Source organism: Oncorhynchus tshawytscha, linkage group LG03 (genome assembly GCF_018296145.1).
Source record: "Oncorhynchus tshawytscha isolate Ot180627B linkage group LG03, Otsh_v2.0, whole genome shotgun sequence".
Taxonomy (NCBI): Eukaryota; Metazoa; Chordata; class Actinopteri; order Salmoniformes; family Salmonidae; genus Oncorhynchus; species Oncorhynchus tshawytscha.
Genome location: NC_056431.1, coordinates 74,267,054 through 74,274,553, shown reverse-complemented (window position 1 = coordinate 74,274,553; position 7,500 = coordinate 74,267,054).

Genomic DNA, 7,500 nt, shown 5'->3' with positions numbered 1-7,500 from the left:
ACCCTGGCTGAAACCCTGGCTGAAACCCTGGCTGAAACCCTGGCTGAAAACCCTGGCTGAAAACGCTGAAACCCTGGCTGAAAACGCTGAACCCCTGGCTGAAAACGTTGAAACCCTGGCTGAAAACGTTGAAAGCTGGCTGAAAATGCTGAAACCCTGGCTGAAAACGCTGAATCCCTGGCTGAAACCCTGGCTGAAACCCTGGCTGAAACCCTGGCTGAAAGCTGGCTGAAAATGCTGAAACCCTGGCTGAAAACGCTGAATCCCTGGCTGAAACCCTGGCTGAAACCCTGGCTGAAACCCTGGCTGAAACCCTGGCTGTTTCTGAAATGACCCATATGTCTCTGGTCAGAAGTATTACATTAAGAACTGAGTTTACAAAACACTAAGAACACCTTCCTAAGATTGAGTTATGCCCCTCCCCCCTAAAGCCTAAATTCATCAGGGCATGGACTCTACAAGGTGTCGAAGGTGTTCCACAGGGATGCTGTGCCCATGTGTACTCCAATGTCTCCCACAGTTGTCAAGTTGGCTGGATGTTCTATGAGTGGTGGACCATTCTTGATACACACGGGAAACTGTTGAGAATGCAAAACCCAGCAGCGTTGCAGTTCTTATCATGGCACACAAACACAATCCATGTCTCAATTGTCTCAAGGCTTATAAATCCTTCTTTAAACCCGTCTCTTCCCCTTCTTCTACACTGATTTGAAGTGGATTTAACAGGTGACATCAATAAGTGATCATAGCTTTCACCTGGTTTCACCTTGTTAGTCTATGTCATGGAAAGAGCAGGTTGAGCATGTTTTGTACACCCAGTGGATAGTGCACATGCCATTTCAGATGCACCCCCTGTATCTGTACTGCTCCTGTAAATGAAAGGCAGAATGGCAGAATGTAGCCAGCAGAGACGACAGAGACGACAGAGACGAGAAAACGGAGAGGACAGAGACAGAGACAACAGAGGACAGAGGACAGAGACAACAGAGGACAGAGAGGACAGAGATGACAGAGGACAGAGAGGACAGAGAGGATAGAGAAAACGGAGAGGACTGAGAGGCATCTTCCATGTGAGAGGAGACATAATGTGGATGGTTCACACTAGTCTTGTTGTGGCTTTTCAGAAGTAAAAAAAGAGACACAATTCACACTTTCTGAACTGATTTGATCTGTGGTGACTTCATCAGCAAGTCTAGTCAGGAACAGAAACAACGATAACGATATAAGTGTATCTTCATGCATCACTGCTTAAGGCCAAAGAGACAGAGATGGGTAGTAACTCCTAGGAACAGAGCCCCAGTGTGTAAACAGACCCCTTAGAACTTACTGACCTCACAATAACCACAGCCAAACTTCCCCTCTGGTTCCAAATAGACACTAAAAATAGAGCCTTCGTCTGTCTTATGGGAACACACCTATCCTCTGTTCTCCTCCATCCCAGAAACACCCACTCTCAAAGCAGATTCCACAGATTGGTCTGAGAAAGGAGAAAGAAGTGGAAGAGAGGTAAGGGTGGAGAGAGAGAGAGAGAGAGAGAGAGAGAGAGAGAGGGGTAAGGGTGGAGAGAGAGAGGGAGAGAGAGGTAAGGGTGGAGAGAGAGAGCGAGAGAGAGAGAGAGAGAGGGAGAGGTAAGGGTGGAGAGAGAGAGAGAGAGAGAGAGAGGGGTAAGGGTGGAGAGAGAGAGCGAGAGAGAGAGGGGCGTTAAGGGTGGAGAGAGAGAGAGAGAGAGAGAGAGGGGGGGGGTAGAGGGAGAGAGAGAGAGAGAGAGAGAGAGCAGCACCTAGATCTTCTGAACAGATTCTGTCAGACCTGGGCTCTAACAATAAATCTCAGTAAGACCAAAAGATTATGGTGCTCCAAAAAAAGTTCAGTTGCCAGGACCACAAATACAATTTACATCTGGACACCGTTGCCATAGAACACACAAAACAATGGAGTCCTACCTCAGCGCCACAGGTAACTTCCACAAAGCTGTGAACAATCTAAGAGACAAGGAAAGAAGGGCCTTCTATGCCATCAAAAGGAACAGAATATTTGACACACCAATTAGGATCTGTCTAAAAAAACACTTGAATCAGTTATCGATCCCATTGCCCTTTATGGTTGTGAGGTGTGGGGTTTCGCTCACCAACAAAGAATTTACAAAATAAGACAAGCACCAAATTGAGACTCTGCATGTAGAGTTCTGCAAAAAGGGGAGATGGGACAAGACTGTTACTACTAATTGGACACCACGAAATTGGGGAGAAAAGGAGGTAAAAGTACAAACAATATAACAATATCCTCTGTGTAAATCACCAATTAAATGCATGCAGACCAGAATTAGGCCGATACCCGCTAATTATCAAAATCCAGAAAAGAGCCGTTAAATTCTACAATCACCTAAAAGGAAGTGATTCCCAAACCTTCTATAATAAAGCCATCATCTACAGAGAAATAAACCTGGAGAAGAGTCCCCTAAGCAAGCTGGTCCTGGGGCTCTGTTCACAAACACAAACACACCCCACAGAGCCCCAGATCAGCAACACAATTCAACGCAACCAAATCGTGAGAAAACAAAATGAGAATTACTTGACACATTGGAAAGAATTAACCTAAAAAACTGAGCTGAATACCTGACCACTGTGACTGACACAAAATTAAGGAAAGCTTTGACTATGTACAGACACAGTGAGAAAGGACGCCATAGGCAGACCTGACTCTCAAGAGGAGACAGGCTTACGTGCACAATGTCCACAAAATGAGGTGGAAACTGAGCTGCACTTCCTAACCTCCTGACAAATGTATGACCATTTTAGAGACAAATATTTTTCTCAGATTACACATATGAGAGAGAGAACGAGCTCAAGAGAGACAGAGGGAGAAACAGAGAGAGAGACACAGAGAGAGAGAGAGAGAGAGAGAGACAGACAGACAGACAGACAGACAGACAGACAGACAGACAGACAGACAGACAGACAGACAGACAGACAGACAGACAGACAGACAGACAGACAGACAGACAGACAGACAGACAGACAGACATAGTGAGAAACAGAGAGAGAGAGAGAGAGAGAGAGAGAGAGAGAGAGAGACAGAGAGAGAGAGAGAGACAGACAGAGTGAGAGAGAAACAGAGAGAGAGACAGCGAGAGAGAGAGAGAGAGAGAGAGAGAGAGACAGACAGACAGACAGACAGAGTGAGAAAAAGGGGAGAAAAGGTGTGAGGTAGAAGTAATAAAAAGGTAGAGAGAGAGAGAGATAAAAGAGTGAAGTGGGACAGAGTGATAATGTGTGTCTGAGAGTGTGAGAGCGGCAAGGGTGTCGCTGGGTGTCGCCTCGGGTGTTTGTCGAGGGTTCCGTTAGCCCCATGCTGAGGTAAAAGCCCAGGAGCACAGGGGCTAAATGTGCAAAGTGCAGTCATCAGTGGAAAATGTGTCAAGAAGATGAATAAGTCACATCGGTCTTTCGTTGGTTCGCTTTCGTCCCTACTGCCACCTTCTCTGTGGAATAGTACATTACAGACACCTCTCCCTCTGCCACCTTTCTCTTTCCATTGTCCATCTGACACCTTGCACTAAGTACTGCCCTGTCATTATTATTTCAAATAGGCTTCTGGAGAATATTAGAGAGATAGACATGGGACCAGTAGTGCATGGGACAGATATCATCCTGTCTGGTCTATCCATTCTCTCTCTCTGAATTATTTGTTCTGTCTGTCTTTTCATACCATATGTTTTACATAAAGTCGGCCATTAAAAGGATCATGCCCTTCCTCTGTCCCTCTCTCCAATCTCCTGCCCTTCCTCTGTCCCTCTCTCCAATCTCCTGCCCTTCCTCTGTACCTCTCTCAAATATCCTGCCCTTCCTCTGTCCCTCTCTCCAATCTCCTGCCCATCCTCTGTCCCTCTCTCCCATCTCCTGCCCTTCCTCTGTCCCTCTCTCAAATCTCCTGCCCTTCCTCTGTCCCTCTCTCCAATCTCCTGCCCATCCTCTGTCCCTCTCTCCCATCTCCTGCCCTTCCTCTGTCCCTCTCTCAAATCTCCTGCCCTTCCTCTGTCCCTCTCTCCAATCTCCTGCCCATCCTCTGTCCCTCTCTCCCATCTCCTGCCCTTCCTCTGTCCCTCTCTCCAATCTGCTGCCCCTCCTCTGTCCCTCTCTCCAATCTCCTGCCCTTCCTCTGTCACTCTCTCAATCTCCTGCCCTTCCTCTGTCCCTCTCTCCCATCTCCTGCCCTTCCTCTGTCCCTCTCTCAATCTCCTACACTTCACTCTTTAATTAATTTGATTTGCCAGCAGCATACCACCCTGCATAACACTGGTGGCTTGCTTCTGAAGCTAACCAGGGTTGGTTCTGGTCAGTCCCTGGATGGGAGACCAGATGCTGCTGGAAGTGGTGTTGGAGGGCCAGTAGGAGGCACACATTCCTCTGGTCTTTAAAAATATCCCAATGTCCCAGGGCAGTGATTGGGGACACTTTCCTGTGTAGGGTGTCGTCTTTCGGATGGGACGTTAAACGGGTGTCCTGACTCTCTGAGGTCATTAAAGATCCCATGGCACTTATTGTAAGAGTAGGGGTGTTAACCCTGGTGTCCTGGCTAAATTCCCAATCTGGCCCTCAAACCATCACAGTCACCTAATAATCCCCAGTTTACAATTAGCTCATTCATCCCCCTCCTCTCCCCTGTAACTATTCTCCAGGTTGTTGCTGCAAATGAGAACGTGTTCTCAGTCAACTTACCTGGTAAAATAACGGATAAATAAAAAATGAATGTCCTCCCCTCTGTCTTCCATGCGTTTTCTCTCGCTCTCTCTCTCAATTTCAGTTCAGGAGACTTTATTGACCTGGAGAGTTACATTACTGACATTGTCAAAGTATAATAAATCTAACATATAACAAAACAAATGGTGGAACCAACAGCAATAAGGAATCAATAATAATAGTAGTAGTTGAAAGCAACTATGACAACAATATTAATGAGAATAATAATGCATTAAAGCAAACGTTTTGAGAACGACACAAATATGAATTTCCACAAAGTTGGCTGCGTCAGTGTGTTTAGATATTTGTGTCAGATGTTACTATGGATACTGAAGTATAATTACAAGCATTTCATAAGTGTCAAAGGATTTTATTGACAATTACATGAAGTTGATGCAAAGAGTCAATATTTGCAGTGTTGACCCCTCTTTTTCAAGACCTCTGCAATCCGCCCTGGCATGCTGTCAATTAGCAAAGAGGGACTTTGCAATTAATTTCAATTCATCTGATCACTCTTCATAACATTCTGGAGTATATGCAAATAGCCATAATACAAACTGAGGCAGCAGACTTTGGGAAAATTAATATTTGTGTCATTCTCAAAACCTTTGGCCACGACTGTAGACCAGTCTCAACATGACTGAGAAGACACATGACATGGTATGAAAGACTAAACAAAACAGGAAATATTATTGACGTTACATTGCACTTTTCACTGGCTGTCCATCAGGTTGTGGCAGGAGGACACATGTTTGGCTTTTCACCTAACACATACAATATTTTCTTCATATTTTATAGTTTCAAAGTCTTTGTATTGAATGATAAGTTCTAAACAAATTATTTCCCTAAATGATCTCTTAGGTCTGAGTATTTTTCACAGTGTAATAGGAAATGCAGCTCCGTCTCTACCTCTCCCCTGGAGCAGAGTGAGCACAGCCTGCCCTCTCTGGGCAGCCAGGTTTGTCTGTGACGACCGGTCTCTATAGCCAGACTGCCCTCTCTGGGCAGCCAGGTTTGTCTGTGACGACCGGTCTCTATAGCCAGACTGTCCTCTCTGGGCAGCCAGGTTTGTCTGTGACGACCGGTCTCTATGGCCAGACTGCCCTCTCTGGGCAGCCAGGTTTGTCTGTGACGACCGGTCTCTATAGCCAGACTGCCCTCTCTGGGCAGCCAGGTTTGTCTGTGACGACCGGTCTCTATGGCCAGACTGCCCTCTCTGGGCAGCCAGGTTTGTCTGTGACGACCGGTCTCTATAGCCAGACTGCCCTCTCTGGGCAGCCAGGTTTGTCTGTGACGACCGGTCTCTATAGCCAGACTGCCCTCTCTGGGCAGCCAGGTTTGTCTGTGACGACCGGTCTCTATAGCCAGACTGCCCTCTCTGGGCAGCCAGGTTTGTCTGTGACGACCGGTCTCTATAGCCAGACTGTCCTCTCTGGGCAGCCAGGTTTGTCTGTGACGACTGGTCTCTATAGCCAGACTGTCCTCTCTGGGCAGCCAGGTTTGTCTGTGACGACCGGTCTCTATAGCCAGACTGTCCTCTCTGGGCAGCCAGGTTTGTCTGTGACGACCGGTCTCTATAGCCAGACTGTGCTCACTGAGTCTGTACCTAGTCAGTGTTTTCCTCAGTTTTCTATCAGTCACAGTGGTCAGATCGTCTGCCACCATGTACTGTCTGTTTAGAGACAAATAGCATTGAAGTTAATATTAACTTGGGTTTTTTTGTGGTGTTTTTCCCTTTTTTGATTCGTGATGAATTGGTGTGGGCCAGATTTGCTGAGTGCTGTCCTGAGGATCTATGGTGTCGGTTTGGGTTATTAAACTGAGCCTCAGAACCAGCTGGCTGAGTGCTGTCCTGAGGATCTATGGTGTCGGTTTGGGTTATTAAACTGAGCCTCAGAACCAGCTGGCTGAGTGCTGTCCTGAGGATCTATGGTGTCGGTTTGGGTTATTAAACTGAGCCTCAGAACCAGCTGGCTGAGTGCTGTCCTGAGGATCTATGGTGTCGGTTTGGGTTATTAAACTGAGCCTCAGAACCAGCTGGCTGAGTGCTGTCCTGAGGATCTATGGTGTCGGTTTGGGTTATTAAACTGAGCCTCAGAACCAGCTGGCTGAGTGCTGTCCTGAGGATCTATGGTGTCGGTTTGGGTTATTAAACTGAGCCTCAGAACCAGCTGGCTGAGTGCTGTCCTGAGGATCTATGGTGTCGGTTTGGGTTATTAAACTGAGCCTCAGAACCAGCTGGCTGAGTGCTGTCCTGAGGATCTATGGTGTCGGTTTAGGTTATTAAACTGAGCCTCAGAACCAGCTGGCTGAGTGCTGTCCTGAGGATCTATGGTGTCGGTTTGGGTTATTAAACTGAGCCTCAGAACCAGCTGGCTGAGTGCTGTCCTGAGGATCTATGGTGTCGGTTTGGGTTATTAAACTGAGCCTCAGAACCAGCTGGCTGAGTGCTGTCCTGAGGATCTATGGTGTCGGTTTGGGTTATTAAACTGAGCCTCAGAACCAGCTGGCTGAGTGCTGTCCTGAGGATCTATGGTGTCGGTTTGGGTTATTAAACTGAGCCTCAGAACCAGCTGGCTGAGTGCTGTCCTGAGGATCTATGGTGTCGGTTTGGGTTATTAAACTGAGGCTCAGAACCAGCTGGCTGAGTGCTGTCCTGAGGATCTATGGTGTCGGTTTGGGTTATTAAACTGAGCCTCAGAACCAGCTGGCTGAGTGCTGTCCTGAGGATCTATGGTGTCGGTTTGGGTTATTAAACTGA